Below are 16,330 nucleotides of genomic sequence, written 5' to 3' on the forward strand. Positions count from 1 at the left end.
TTCCTACACATTTTATTTATGTAGCACAGTGTGGGTAACAGTGCTTAATACAACAGTACTATCAAAGAGACTGTAACTCTACATTACCATATGATACCAGAGTAAACATTTGCAGTGCAGCAGTTAGACCTTTATTGTCAGGCTATTATGCTTTTATTTACATGCAACCTATATGAGACTGTACCTGCCATAGTCTCTGGCGTATGCAGTACATGCCTTAAACAATACAGGTTGTATACAGACAATAAACTTACTACTATGTTTAGATTTATTTCCTATGGAAGAGTATTACTAACCTGCCTCACGTTGCAACATCTGCAGTCTACAGGCATGGGCTTCCTGATTCGCAGCCCACTCAACTGTCACTGTGAAAGACATAAGAGTAATATTTAGCCACACCTATCCATAGTATACATGAGCTGGCAATTATTAAACAGGTAGTGGACTGATACTTACACACGGCTGGGACATCCCCTGTCCTCCTAGCCTGTTGGATTCACTGATCCAACAGATCACCCTTTCTCCACTTCAGGTCGTCAAAGTGATGCCTGACCTGCTCACCAGTTCAGGATATGCCAGTGGCACTGGTGAGGTCACGGGCGAGACGGTCCCAGGCTTCCGTTTTGTATTCATAACCCTGGTACTGGTCCTGCAGCAGTCTCTGGTCATGTTCTTTCACAAGGAGTCCTGCCATGACTCTGGACTTCTGGACGCCCCCAGCACTGTGCCTGAAAGTGCCCAAACTCTCCCATACCAGTCATAGTGCCTACAGGAGGAAGCAGCAACCAGTTATGAGATGTATTCCTGCCTATTAGGTTTAAATAGGGTCGATTTCCTGCACTTTGTTGTGATTGGATGGTTTTGAAAATGATAATCCATGGGCAAACCTGCTTACCTGAGGTTGGCATTACTTAAAGGGGTATACCATTGGGCAAACTGAGTTAGCTGGCCTACAAATTGCTTATGCATAATACGCCTGGCTGTCCAATGCTTAGTATTGCTTAATGTTTAATGTACATACTATTTGCTTTTTGGCATTGATTTATTATTCATTACATGTTATATATATGTTTGGTATCCATGATTCATGTGTACGTACACTGTATGAGGTCCTTGTGTTTATTAGGGGATTTCAACACTTTATTACAATGACACCTCACATCTGGGCTTAATGCAGTACTCCAGTTCACATATTTATGTTATGTAGTAGGTTATACAACATAAAACTGTATATCGATTCCTTTCACATGTTCAGTTTGACTTTCCTATAGTGAGGATCTGTCTGGTGATACCTCAGTCCTATGTACTGCTGGGATGGCTTAGTGGTTAACTACTGTGACTATAGTGTACAGTGTCCTGGGTTCAAGACCTGCAAAGGCTGTTTATTTTGTTTCTGACCAGAACAGCGGCTGTTGCATACAGAGTGATTACGGCACTTTTAAGCAATTGTAAGTGGGTTTGCGCGATGGTAAGCAATGCTAAACTCTGGTTAAATGTGCTTACAAAGAGTTAGCTTTAATTTTGCTTAACCTGTGTGTGAATTGCTTACCCCCACACAAACGGGCTTAAACCCACTTACTACTGCTTAAATATGCTTACTCTTGCTCAATAGTGCTTACTCCCACTTACTACCGCACTAGTTTAGACAGTAATGTAAAATGTTTTTTTGGAAGGTGGTGGATTTGGAAACTTTCTGGATTTATCATTCATTACACATTGTACCTTCGATTTGTATCCTTGATTCATGGGTACATGTACTGTATGGGGCATTTGTGATTATCTGTGGATTTTACAACATTATGACAATGACACCTCACATCTACATTTTATGCAGTACTCCAGTTCATGAATATATGTTAGTAGGTTATGCAACAAAAGATATTGTTCATAAAGGGATTTGACATGGAAAATGGAATGTACTGGTGTGGGACTCAAGCTGGGAATAGCTGCTCATAAGGCGAATGCTCTGCCCACTACACACTATTGCAGTACTGCTTTATTTGCATATATCTTGATTGTTATCCTAGTGTGTCATTTAAGCTGCAAAAAACATAGCTAAGCAATGGGCAAACCCCCACACCTACAGTTAAATTTTATCTGTTTGATTAAAAAAAGAAGCTTGTTGATATTTTATATATTAACTATTGCTGTTATAAACTGGCGGGGGGGGGTGTTGCTGGGGGTATACGAACACCTATGAGCGGTCTCACTCATTCTTATTCCTAAACTGCTGTTCTTGATTGCAGGGGCATGATTATTCTGTGAGCTCTGCTCTCAGACGCACCCCCTGCACTCGTACATGCTCCATGTCTGTTGAGGAGCTCAGGCAGTATACCTTCATTAATATGCCTGGCACGCTGCCGTCCTGCTCCTAAATGATTGCTTCTGTGCAGGACTAAGCTAGTCCTGCACAGAAGTATAGTGAATCCAGGGGCTAGTCTTCTCAATTCTGATTATACATTATGCAAATAACTTTCTCCATTGTTTTACCACAAAAATAAGGAAAAGTTATGGGTCTTTGTGACTCTGCATCTGCCCGGTTCCCCTATCCCTTAAATATGGGTTGAACAAGTGCATGTCTCCAGTCTTAAGTTATGGGTCTCTTTGACTCTGGGTTTGTCCTTTTACCCTGTCCTTAAATATGCGTTGAGCCATGGCATGTCTCCTACCACAGTGTGTAATATATATATATATATATATATATATATATATATATATATATATATATATATATATATATATATAATATTATATATAGATATACTGTGGATATGTGTAATTTTCTATTATAGGTTCATAGGATGATACTAGGCTATTGGCCCAGAGGCCCTTATAAACCTAGCCAAGAATTTCAGCCATGTTCTTTCAAAGTCAACACCTGTTTCCCCTGTCCAGCAGGGGCACAGTTGAAATCCCAGGGGTATATTTTCTGCTTCCCATCCAGGTTCCTTTTAAAGAGGGCTAGAGAGGTACTCTGCTTGACATTGAGAGGGAGTCTATTCCACAGGTCGAGGAGTCTTTGGAACACAAATCTATCCCAGCAACAGGTACTATTAATGTCACAGACCAGGTTAAGGCCTTGCATGTGGGTTGCACGAGAGGAGTTTGTCTTATGGGTATGCAGGAACTCCATCAAGGCTGGGTCTGAAATAGCCTTGTATGCCAGACACAGGTCACCTCTGAGCAGTCTGTATGAGACTGAGTTAGTGGGACTGGGGTTTTAGCCTATCTGTATAGGATAGGTGTTTGAGACCCTGGATTTTCCTGGTCAGGAACTTCTGTTGTCTCTCTAACCGCTGCATATGCTTGGCAAGGTACATGCCGAAGGGGGCATTGTACTCGGTAATGGGTCTGATAAGGGAAGAGTACAGGGATGTTTTGACCTCCTTGTTCCTGGATGAAATACCCTTATTATGAGGTGGGCTATGTAAAAAGCCTTCCATACAACAGAGGCAACATTATGGTCAAAAGTCAGGTTGCTATCAACCTGTGTGCCCAAGTCCTTCACAACTGATCGCATGCTTAATACATTGTTATTAATGTGATAATTAGTGGGGATGACATTATCTGCAAAGATGATAATGATGCATTTCTTGGCATTCAGTTTGAGGCCATGCTTGTGGCACCAGTCATTAGTTTGGGTAAGGCCTTCTTGGAGGATGTTCACATCACTAGGGGAATTTAAGACAGCACCCAGCTTGCAGTCATCTGCAAACCTGGTTAGCCACAGACCACTGGTTTTGGCTTATACCTCAGAAAAGTATATCCCAATCAGTAGAGTCCCCAAGACTGATCCTTGGGGTACACCGCTCGTTACCGGTCTACTCCTAGAGGTGGCTTCCCCTACTTTGACTGAGTGGGTTCTATCAGTGAGGCAGTTAGCTACCCATCTGGTAACATATGAGTTGATGCCTAGCTGCGAGAGTTTATGCCCGAGTGGGGAATAGTGTCAAAGGCTTTGGCGAGGTCAAGGTAGGTGCTGTTCACCGACTTCCCCTCGTCCATGTGTTTGGCGACTGTTTCAAAGAAGTTGACCAAGTTTAACAGGCATGATCTCCCTTTGACAAAACCAAACTGTGTGGAGTCAAGCTTTTGGAAGTTGCCAATGTCCTTGCTTATAAGGTCCATGATGATGTCACATTGGAATTTGTGTGTAAATTTTTGAAACTGACGTAATACCTTAGTGAGGTAGTATAGTGATTGCCTTTACCAGCTAGAGGTAGACAGTAAACACTTTTTGTCCATCATCCATGTCTCAAGAGGCCTTGTGAATGTAGTGCACTGGATTTAGCAGCTGCAACCTACCCTTTACAAAACCAAACTGGGATAGGTGCATTGTTTGAATATTTCCTATGTATTAATTAGATCCATTATTACTTTTTCCATGGACATATTTTTATGAGTAGTCCAACTTGTTGGTCTGTAGTTAACTGGGTCTGTTCACGGTACAGCTTTATGTAGAGAGATGACCTTTGCTGTCCTGCATTCCTTAGGGATGAGGCCTGCCTGGAGGCTGCTGCTGAACAGACATTGTAGTGTGTCTGAGGGATCATTTTTCAAACCATATACGAGACACCACGGGCTGTTAATACAGCTCATTGCTGTAGTGCGTTAATCTTGGAAGAGTGCAGTGAGGAACAGATCTTTAATAACACTTGGTATAAGTCCTAGAGGGTATTTCCTGAGGAGTAAGTAGTCATGTTCGAGTCCGATGGACTTTCTGTTCTGCTTGTACCTTATTGTTGTAATATCACTGTTTTGAGTAAAGTTACTGTCCTCTGCTCTATCTTGCACATTGGTAACTACTGGAGCCAATGAATTGTTTATGCCAAGGCCTTTCTCTCTAGACTATAAGTTTGAGAGGTATGACTTCAACTGCAATTGAAATGTCATGTAATTACAAAAAAATAAATCTGATATTGTTAATCCTCGTCCATTCCTTACACATGGGTATTGCTTCTGAGCTCGGAACCGAGCCGGCCATTTTCCAAGCTCGCGTCAGCTTCAAATTCTCAAGCTAAACTCTTACCCACAATCCCCCTCTCCCTGTTACCTCAGATTTCGTTTGCCACATTGCCATCTGGTCATGTCAAGCTACTTCTCTTGAGCTAAGTACAGTCAATTGTTGTTTAATTGCTTTACAAATTACTTTTCTGTCAGAAAAGTTGATATTTTTTGTCTCTTACCCTATCGCATCTAGCGTTCATAAATTCCTCAGGTTTTTCTGTCTTTTACTTACTACTTTTACCGCAAGGTATTTTCTCTTTACCATTGTTGGTAACCTTTCCCCTTTTCTCTCTCATACCTTCGGGTACTCTCTTGTACCATTGCTGGTACTTTTCTATTAATTAATATGGTAGATAAAAAAGGTAGTCCAGGGTTTAAGTGGTGTTCTGTTTGTGGACACAAACTGCCTACTTCTGATGCACACTCTTTGTGTGTTTATTGTTTGGGAGCTTCCCATTTATCTGTTGACCCTCCCTGTACTATTTGTGAGAACTTTTCTAATAGAACTTTGTTAGAAAGGAAAAACAAGCTGTTACTGAAGGGACTTCTAAAATCTCCCTTTTCAGAGACTATTTCTGGGATGGAAGCCTAAACCCCTCCTAAAGCCCATAAGAAAATGGATGTTTCTACTAAGGCTAAATCCTTGCCTTCATCCCCGGCTGTGGACTCTCACCAACTAAAACCTAAAAAGGATAAATTTTTGGCTCCGGCACTCTATCAGCCCCAGTGCTTTCGGTGCCTAGACCTTTGGCACCGAGGCCTTCGGCTTCATTAGTGATTTTGGCTCCCTCCTGTCCTGCAGCCTTCAGTATATCGGCACCAAGAGGCTCCTCGGTTCACACCATTACCACTATTTCGGCACCGACCGTTCAGAAGGTGCAGACCTTGACCTTGTCGGCTCCGAGATCTTCCTTGGAATTGAGGCCTTTATTGTTGACTCCAGTTTTGTCAGTTCCAGCTTCGGCACGGACTACCACCACTTCGGTACCAACAACCACTTCGGCACCAATCCCTGTTTCAGTGCAGATGACTTCTTCGGTGTCTTTCTCGGCACCGTTGTCCTCGGTGTGGTCAGATGAGATGGGCACCGAGTCTGCCTCTTTTGTGGACAGGCCTGTTTCTCCCTCAGTCTCTGTGAGGTCCACTAGAAGCCTTTTCGGACATGATGTGTTGCGTCTTGTGGAACAGGCATTCTTGGCCAGAGGTATTCCACCCCTCAGGAGCTATCCTTCCTTGGGAGGTGATCACCCATTTCCAAATACACTTTCTTATTCTCCTCCTTCATTGCCTTTGAAGTCCATGGCTATAGCACAGTCTTCCCCTTCTGTGGTTCCCTTTGTGGATCTCACTAAGGAACCAAAGTTGCCTTCATGGCAGGAAAGTTTTGCTATGACCCAGGATGTCAACTGTGACATGCATAGCTTGCTGCTCCACAGCCATCCAGGTCGGCAGGCTGAGCCACTTAGGGGAGGAGTGCTCCCTGCCCTAGACATACACTCTGCTTTGGGGGACCAGCCTTCCAAGTGATGGAGAAGGCTTTCGCTGCTGCTGGTGATACCGGACTGTCTATACCTCCACCCTCCTCTGGTACACTGGTTTCACAAGTCGCATCTAGCGGACTCCGGGTGCAAGGGCCGCAGGAAATATTCCCTCAGGAATCCCCCTTTCTCTCGTCTTCCCCAGCTTCTCCCGCTGAGGAGGTCCACTGGAAAAGTTTGTGTAAGAGGAAGCACATGGACTCCACAGAGGAGTCCCTCACTGAAGAGACAGATTTTGATGAGGGGTAAGGAACCCCTCGGTCACCCTCTGAGGTATCCTTTGGCGATATCCTCGAAATCCTGAAACAGAGAGGTGACTGGCTGTCCTCTAGTCCGACCCCTGTGGAATCCGTGTTCCTGCAGGTTTTTCACGCCAGGCCCCCTACCCTCCTGGGTTACTCCACCTGCTGATGAACTTTTTAGGTTCATCGTGCAGCGTGCTTGGAAGGCCCCTGATACCAATGAAGCTATTCCCCAGAAGCCAGATAAGATCTTGTCCCCTCCTGCTTCGGTTCCCCATTGGTCCAAATGTCTTCCTGTGGATGCTTTGGTGGTGGCGGCCACAGCAAAAAAGGATCTGGCAGAAGAAGAAAGCCAGACTGTCCATCCACCTAACAGAGAATCCCGGGCCCTGGACAGGATAGGGAAGCGCACCTTTGCTTCAGCGACCTTTGGTATGAGGTCCCTGAATTATATGGCACATTTTACCAAGCTTCAAAGGGATGTGGTTTCTGAGCTGTCTGAAACCTTGGCTGGTGCTGTGTCTGATGAGGTCCGTGACAAAGTAGCCTCTCAGCTGGCCACCATTGAGTCTATATCTAACTCCTGTATGCGACTGATATCTCATGCATCAGAAGGAGCAGCTAGAGCAGCGGGTTCATCTGTGGTCTTGAGATGACATGCCTGGATGCGCTTGTGCAACTTCACGGAACCTTTTAAGTCTTCTTTTCTTAATTCCCCCATTGATCCCTCCTCGTTGCTTGGGCCCAAAGTTAAAAGCACACAGGCCAGATGTGAACAGGATGGTAAGACCCTTTTCTGCCGTAAGTGTCCGTTATTCTTCCCCTCATCGTGCTTTCTTCCAAAACCAAAAGAATGTGAAGATATGGTTCAAGAAATCCGAGTCCTTTCCATGACACACAGGCTGAGTTCTCCCCCAGAGGCTGAGGGGGAACCTCACAGGGAAGATGCTCCTTTCGGGGCAGAGGGGAACTGCGTAACCAGAGTTCCAGGGATTATTTCCCCTGGTCAATTCTACCAGCGCTCCTGAAGAGTGGCCCAACTCCTTTCCTCTGGAGGTGGTTGGGGGACGTTTCTCCTTGTACCCTTCTGCCTGGCTAACCATCACCACCGATTCTTGGGTACAAAGGATCATAACCAGAGGTTATCATATCCCATTCGATCTTTGTCTCGTCCCTTCAAAAAATCTTCCTGACGTTCAACCTAGTTAAAGGGAAGAAGCAGCACTAGAGATAGAAAAGCTGCTAAGAAAAAGAGTCATCCAAATAGTCCCTCCAGACCAGATAGGATCCAGATTCTACTCAAGACTATTTTTGGTGCCAAAGAAAACCGGGTACTGGAGACCAATTTTGGATCTCAGTGTATTGAACAAGTTTGTGAGAGTACAAAAATTCCGGATGGTCACAATATACTCTATCCTTCGGCTTTTGGAAAAAGACGATTGGATGTGCTCTATAGAACTTCAAGATGCGTGCTACCACATAAAGGTGGACAGGCCATCAAGAAATTTCTGCGCTTTCGTGTGGGAGCCAGTCACTACCAGTTCAGAGTACTGCCCTTCGGACTCTCTACAGCCCCCAGAGTGTTCACAAAGTGCATGGCAGTTGTCACAGCTCACTTGCGACTTCAAGGATTCCAGGTGTTTTCATACCTAGACGACTGGCTCATTTCTGCCCCCACCAGACATATACTGGAAAAAGCCCTGGCATACTCTCTCCTCACTGCTCAAAGGCTAGGTATAACCATAAACTGGCAGAAGTCCAATCTCACCCCATCTCAGTCGACAGCATTCATAGGGGTTATCTTGGACTCACAAAAATGCAGAGCTGCTATTCCAGAGCACAGACTTTTAAGGATAAAGCAACTAATTCCAATTCTTTCAAAGGAAAAATCCAAGGCTCACTCGGTTCTACAGCTGTTGGGTTCCATGGCAGCCTCCATCACCATTGTTCCCCTGGCCACGTTTCACATGAGTCTTCTACAATGGCTACTGCTCACCCAATGGTATCATTTTCAGCATCCTCATTCAGCCATGATTCGAGTAACCCACAGGTGCAAACAGGATCTAAATTGGTGGATGACCCACAATCTCTCTTAATGGTCTCGCCCCTTCTCCCCCCAGCAACCCAAGGCCACAGTGACCACATATGCCTCCCTGATGGGGTCGGGGGGGGGTATGTCAGGGACAGACAGTCCAAGGCAATTGGTCCCAACTGGAGGCCCATCTGCATATAAATGTTCTAGAGCTGAGGGCGGTGCTTCTGGCATTTTTCAAGCATTCCTTCCCCTGCTGCCGTCTGGGACAATTGTGATTCAGTCAGACAACATGGCAGTGGTCTGGTACATCATCAAGCAAGGTGGAACCAACTCTTACCCACTTTGTCGAGAAGCCATGAGGATATGGCAATGGGCAATGGCTACCAACCGTTTTCTTCTAGCTACACACATTCCCGGGAGTTCCAACGTGATAGCAGACAGATTCAGCAGGTGCATTCTTCAACCTCACGAGTCCCTGAATCACTTGATAGTGGCGGAGATCTTCCACCACTGGGGCCGTCCTTGCTGCGACCTCTTTGCATCCCTGACCAACTACAAATGCAGCAACTACTTCACCCTGATTCCCCCTCCGGGACAGTCACCCAGGGATGCTGTAGTCCACAATTGGCCCTCGGGTCTTCTTTACGCATTACCACCCTTTCCCCTCATTCCCCAGTTTCTGAAGAAAGCCCGACAGTTGAAGAGCAAGGTGATCCTCATCGCACCATATTGGCCTCGACAGATTTGGTTCCCCTTTCTTTGGCCTCAACCTACTAGATCGACTATGGATTCTCCAACTAACACCGGAGTTGATCTCACACCCACAGAACCTGATTCATCCCAACCTGAACAGCCTGAAGCTAACAACTTGGCTACTCCAATTCCCGTGATTGCCAGGCAGAATGATCTTTCTTTACCAGTACGTGATATTCTCATTGCTTCTCATAAGTCTTCCACTAGAATTACTTATCTGAGCAAGTGGAAAAGATTTACCTGTTGGCTGAAAGATAAACAAGTAGGCCCCTTTTCAGCGCCAGTGCCGATAATACTAGACTATCTGACCGACCTGTTTCAATCGGGTCTGTCGGCCTCTACCATTAGAGTTCATTTGGCTGCAATTTCTAATTTTCTTGAGGGTGTCCAAGATTCCTCTCTTATGTCCCATAAATTGTGCAAGACCTTCATAAAAGGTGTGAATCATCTGAAGCCACCTTTTAGAGAACCTATTCAACCATGGAATTTATAATTAGTTCTACAAGCTCTGACAATGGCACCTTTCGAACCAGCCTCTTCTTGCGACCTCAAGTATTTGTCATGGAAAACCTTGTTTTTGGTCGCTATTACTTCTGCCAGACGTATTTCTGAACTTCAAGCTTTATGTATCAAGAGTCCATACTTAATTTTTCAGAAAGATAGAATATCTTTGAAAACTAATCCATCATTTCTGTCTAAAGTGATCTCTGAAATATACGCTAATCAAGCCAAATTGCCAGTTTTCTTTCCCAATCATTCAGAGGAGAGTATTGCCTACATACCCTAGATATAGGTAGGTAAATCCATTTTTACTTAAACAGGACTAAACCCTTTCGTAAATCTGACCAGTTATTTTTGGCCTTTTCTGGACCTAGATTAGGATCTGCTCTTGCTAAGGTCACATTAGGTAGATGGTTAAAGAACTTTGTGACCTTTATTTACACACAACGTAATATCTCGTTGCCTACTACCATGAAAGCTCATTCAACAAGGTCGGTGGCAACTTCTGCTCCTTCCATGCCAGAGGTTCTTTACATGACATCTGTGCAGCTGCAACTTGGGCTACGCCTCATACCTTCATCAGTCATTACAAATAAGATATGGCCTACAGGGGAAGAGCATCTTTCGGTTCTGTGGTGCTCAGTAATGTCCTTCCATGAGAGCCTCCCAGGAATAGAGGTAGCTGGGGACTCTGTCCCATGCTTAAGGAATGAATGAGGATTAACAATATCAGATAAAGAAGTTATGTCTTACCATAACGTTCCATCTGTATTGTTGATCTTCGTTCAGTAATTACGACCCTCCCTCCTTCCCCCTCATGTGGTTTCTAGTGGATCTCACCATCCAGATGTTCTTCGTGTTTCACTGTTGCAGTCATTACACTTGGGTTATCCTGCTGGCAGGCTACCCGCAGTCGGCTTGAATTCCAAAGTCCTGGTCTAGTGTCGGTTGCTGTCGCCTCTTCCCTGACGTCAGTGTGCCAGGGGTATAAAAGATGCAGCCGAAGCCATTTTCTTCAGTCTTTCTTGCCACGCGGTGCCCGAATCAAAAGCAGTTCGCAAGTGCCAATCGGCTGACTATTGAGATTTTCAAAACCGAATTTCAGATCCGAAGTCTTCATTAAAGCTAAGTACCCCATTGGGGAAACATTTTTCTGGCTCCAGACCAATGTCAGAAAAAGTTAACAATTGTATTTCTTGTGGGAAGCAAATACCTCATAAGGATTTTCATTCTTACTGTATTCCTTGCCTAGGCCCTGACCACAACGTTGCTAGCTGTCGGTTTTGTGCTAGATTTAACCAACGCACTATTAAGCGTCAGTACGATTTTGCCTTTCATTACTTTGGCCGAAGATTTAATTATATAATGCCGTCGGAACAGCCGACCGGAGTTTATAAAAAGTGCAGGGAAAAGGACAGGCATCCGAGGTCCAAAACCAACGACGAGGCCACCCTAGGCCAGTCGTCGGTTTGCCGGTTCTCAGTGAGCCGCTTTCGCAGCCCCTGATGCCCGCTACCTCAGAGCTACAGGCCGCTTCAGACTCCCACGTGGAGCCGACTAGGCCTCTGGATACTCAAGGTATTGGACACTCGGAAACTATTCCCTCAGATGGGTCCGGAGCCGCTGAGCAGGCATCGGCTTCTGAGGGTGTTTTCATACCTACACAGTTATATGTAAAGCAAACCTCAGCTTCAAAGGCAAAGACTAAAGCAGCTCTAAAGACAAAGAAACAAGTACAGCATTCTCCTGCACAGACTTCCATGCCTAAAAAACAGATGCTTAATATGGCCGAAGACCTAATTACTTTGATCAGGGGTTCCCATCCCCCTCCTGATAAGAGGCCTAGGCAAGAGACAGAATATAAATCTTCAGATCAGGTTTCCATTTGCTCTGATTCATCTTCTGAACAGGGATACTCCCTTCCTCCCTATGAGGATTCTGATGCTGAAGAGTCTTTTCCTTCAGCCTCTCCTCCTGAGGATTATTCTTTTGGGGAAACCCTTCACACCATGAGGGAGCACTTTCACTGGGAGAGCCAAGATTACTCATAATCTAAGAAAAGGCTCAGAGACTTTCTTTTACTACCTCAGCACAGACCTCTTGCTATTCCACCTGTTCTAGACATAGTAGATGATGTATTTTCAGAGTACAGCCTGTCTCCTGACTCTTTACCCCCTGCACTGGTTAAGCCAGACAGATACTACAGGGTTCCAGATTCCCACAAATTTCTATATAAAAACCCTGCTGCTGACCCAGAAATTATATCTCAGGGTCCCAAAGGGGTCAAGGCGTCCACTGCGAAAAACCCTGTCCACTCTGATAGGTATTCTAGGGCACTGGACAGATGGGGGAAAAAAGTTTACACTTCTGCTACCTTGGCTGTAAGGGCTTTAAATTGTCAGTTTCATATGCTTAAATATCAGCAATATTTAATGTCACTGCTAAAACAGAAAATGTTGACAAATTCTGAATGTCCAGATAACAAGGAAATGCAGGATTTATTGCATGCAGCTGAACAAGTGAGAAAGCATACTTTGCAGTGTGGTTTTGATTCACTGGAGGCCTCTTGCAGGGCCGCTGTTACGGGTACTGCCATTAGAAGGCATGCTTGGTTAAAGGAACAAAATCTGCCTGATCATGTTAAAGCAAAATTATTGGATGCTCCTTTACAGCATGATACTTTGTATGGTGTTAAGGCAGAAGAGGTGTTGAAGAAAATGGAGGATAAAGCGAACTCTATGCAGACAGTTAAGGATTTCTTACAGGTTCAACCACCCAGATTTAGCAGGAACTGGCCTTCAAAGAATTGGTCCTTTCCAGTGTCAGACAGGCCACAGAGGCAGATACAAACGCCCCAGAGGCAGCTCCCAGCCCCAAAGCTCATACAGGCCTAAACAATGTGGTGCTTCTACCTCCAAATGCGGAGAAGACAAATCACAGCCATATAGAAAACAGTCCCAATGACTTTCCTCTGCCAATACTAAGCACTTATCTTTTGGCAGCCCCCTTAGGGGGAAAACTAGCACTTTTTTCACAAAATTGGCATATAATCACCCAGGACAAATGGGTCTTGAATATAGTGTCCCAGGGCTGCAGGTTCCACTTTCACACACTGCCAAAGGCAAAAAGTATGCCAGACCTGCCACAAAATCAATGGGCAGAGGCACAAAAGCAAGTTACATCCTTCATGGACATGAGGGCCATTCAGCGAGTACCACAGCAAGAGCAGGGACAAGGATTTTTCTCAAGACTATTCCTGGTACACAGAAAGGACGAAGCCTGGAGACCAATACTGGACCTGTCTATTCTAAACACTTTTCTGGACGTTCCAAACTTCAAAATGTTGACTCTACAGCAGCTTCTGCCCATGCTGGGCAAGAAGGCTTGGCTTGTAACTTTGGACCTAAAAGAGGCATACCTGCATGTCCCAATCAGGCAATCTTGCAGACGATACCGCAGATTCATAGCTGGCTCAATGCACTACCAGTTCTCTGCACTGCCCTTTGGCTTATCTACTGCACCCAGTGCCTTCACAAAATACCTGGCACCAGTAATTGCTTTCTGCAGACAAAGGGAAATTCAAATATACCCTTACTTGGACGATTGCCTTATTCAAGCAGAGAACAAAGACATTCTACTGAGGCATCTGGCATTTGTAAAAAGATTACTAATTTGCCTAGGGTACATGGTAAACAAAAATAAATCAAAACTAGTACCCTCACGAGATAATATTCCTGGGTGCAAGCTTAAATACAACTGCCCAGATGGCTTATCTCACGCCAGACAAACAAAGGCAACTGACTTCTTACTTCGAAATGTTGGCAACAAAGACCCAGTTATCTGCAAGAAAAATTCTGCAGGCTTTGGGCTTCATGGCATCCTGCATTCTACTAATTCCATATGCAAGACTGCATATGAGGAAACTACAATGGTATCTAAAAAGTGTTTGGACTCAACATTGCCACAGCCTGGAAACATTAATTGCCCTCATTCTCTGCCTGCAACAGGAGTTTCGATGGTGGGCACAGGCTTGGCACCACAACAAGGGACAGCCATTCACTATACCCACGGCCAGGCAGATACTAGCAGCAGATGCATCATATTATGCCTGGGGGGCTTACATGGCAAGAAAATATATTCAGGGTGCATGGCCGTCAAGCCAAATGCATCTTCATATTAATCAAAAAGAGATGCTAGCTGTTCAGAATGCCCTGACAGCCTTCAAGGATCTACTTCATCCAGGACAACTGCTGGTAAAGACGGACAATACTACAGTCATGTGGTACATAAACAAGCAAGGAGGCACACATTCCTACCCCCTCTGCAGACAAGCCATGACTTTGTGGAACACAGCATTGACTTATCAAGTATACCTGCAAGCACAATTCCTGCCAGGAAAGACAAATACTCTGGCAGACGAACTAAGCAGAAATCTCAAGGATCCTCACGAGTGGAAACTAGATCCACAAATCTTCAGCATGATAACAAGGAAATGGGGATGCCCAGACATAGATCTATTTGCCTCCCCGCACAACACACAACTACAAAGATTCTGCACAAGGACTTATCACAAACAAGCATGGAAAGTGGATGCCCTATCATTCAGCTGGAAAACCCTTACAGTATATGCCTTTCCTCCACTGCCTCTCCTCCCCAAGGTACTCCTAAAGGTCGGACAAGAGAAGCCAAAAATGATACTGGTTGCCCCAGTCTGGCCACGCCAGCACTGTTACCCAATCCTAAAGAGCTTGTCTCAAGGCCCAGCCTGGACATCACCTCAAATTTCTCATTTGCTGACCCAACAAAACAATCAGATCCTGCACAGCCAACTCAGAACCCTAAATCTGGCTGCATGGCTGATAATGTAACCATTCTGAATGCACCCCTCTCTAAAGCAGTTATGGATGGTATTTTGGAGGCCAGGAGGCCCAGCATCAGAAAATCTTATACAGAAAAATGGAAGAGGTTCTGTGTTTGGAACCAGGCACAAGGAATGGACACGCTTGTACCAAATATTCCTCAGATTTTACAATACCTAACTGAGATGCTGGACAAAGGCCTATCCTTCTCATCAATCTGCCATTTCTACTCATTACAATACGGATCCGCCTATTTTTTCACATCCACTGCTAAGGCAGTACCTCAGAGGGGCCAAAAACATAAAACCTCCAAGGAGAGCTCCAACACCTGCATGGGACCTCAATTTTGTCTTGGAAAAGCTCACACTGCCTCCTTTTGAGCTAGCCAATACAGCTGAGATAAAATACTTATCATGGAAAACAGCTCTGCTCCTAGCAATAACCTCAGCAAGAAGAGTCTCAGAGTTACAGGCACTAATGGCTGTGGAACCTTTTATTATTTTCCTTCCGGACAGGGTTTCTCTAAGGACAAACCCAACATTTATGCCTAAGGTAGTGTCCAGTGTGGCTCTTAACCAAACCATTAATTTGCCTACCTTTTATCCAAACCCACAGAATAAGGGGGAGAGACTTCTGCTTTCTTTGGACATACACAGACAGCTACGCTTCTACTTGGACAAAACTAAAGCTTTCATAAAGACTGAGCAACTCATAGTGGCATATGCTGCTGGATTGCAAGGAAAAGCTATTTCAAAATGGATAGTCCACTGCATTCATTTCTGCTATTCACAACATGGCAAATCAGTGCCTAAGGGGCATTAGGCCACATTCAACCAGAGCAACAGCCACTTCAGCAGCCTTCCTCAGAGGAGTACCAACCAAGGACATTTTGGAGGCTGCAACTTGGACTTCAGTGCACACTTTTACAAAGCACTACCACTTACCTCTTTACTCTAAATCCAGATCAGGCTTCGCCACTGCAGTTCTGCAGGGCCTCATAGCCACTCCTAATTCTATCTAGGCCCAGCCACCCAACCTCAGCTTTGGGATTCAACCCAAGTGTAATGACTGCAACAGTGAAACATGATGAACATAGTGCAGTTGTGTACCTACCATAAATGTAGATGTTCGAGTGTATTCACTGTTGCAGTCCAGGTTACCCCCCCATCCCCCTTTTATTGCTGGGACTTATCTGTACTTCTCTATTGTATACAACCTATGTGGTGTATTTGCTTGTAGATGAAGGTAATGTTTATGTTAGTGCATGCTTTTTTATGAGCAGAATTTTTAGCCTACCCTTTTGGGGGTACCTGACATCTGGGGCAAGAAAAACTGAAGAAAATGGCGTTGGCTGCATCTTTTATACCCCTGGCGCACTGATGTCAGGGAAGAGGT

At 44.9% G+C, this 16,330-nt stretch overlaps 1 protein-coding gene across 1 annotated transcript in view; it reads left to right on the forward strand.

The window, feature by feature from the left end:
* Positions 1–16,330, forward strand: part of CREB3L2 (cAMP responsive element binding protein 3 like 2) — a 2,450,910-nt gene that overhangs the window by 334,866 nt on the left and 2,099,714 nt on the right. The gene's annotated exons all lie outside the window — the stretch shown is intronic.

Source organism: Protopterus annectens, chromosome 11.part0 (assembly GCF_019279795.1).
Source record: "Protopterus annectens isolate FY-2018-M chromosome 11.part0, PAN1.0, whole genome shotgun sequence".
Taxonomy (NCBI): Eukaryota; Metazoa; Chordata; order Ceratodontiformes; family Protopteridae; genus Protopterus; species Protopterus annectens.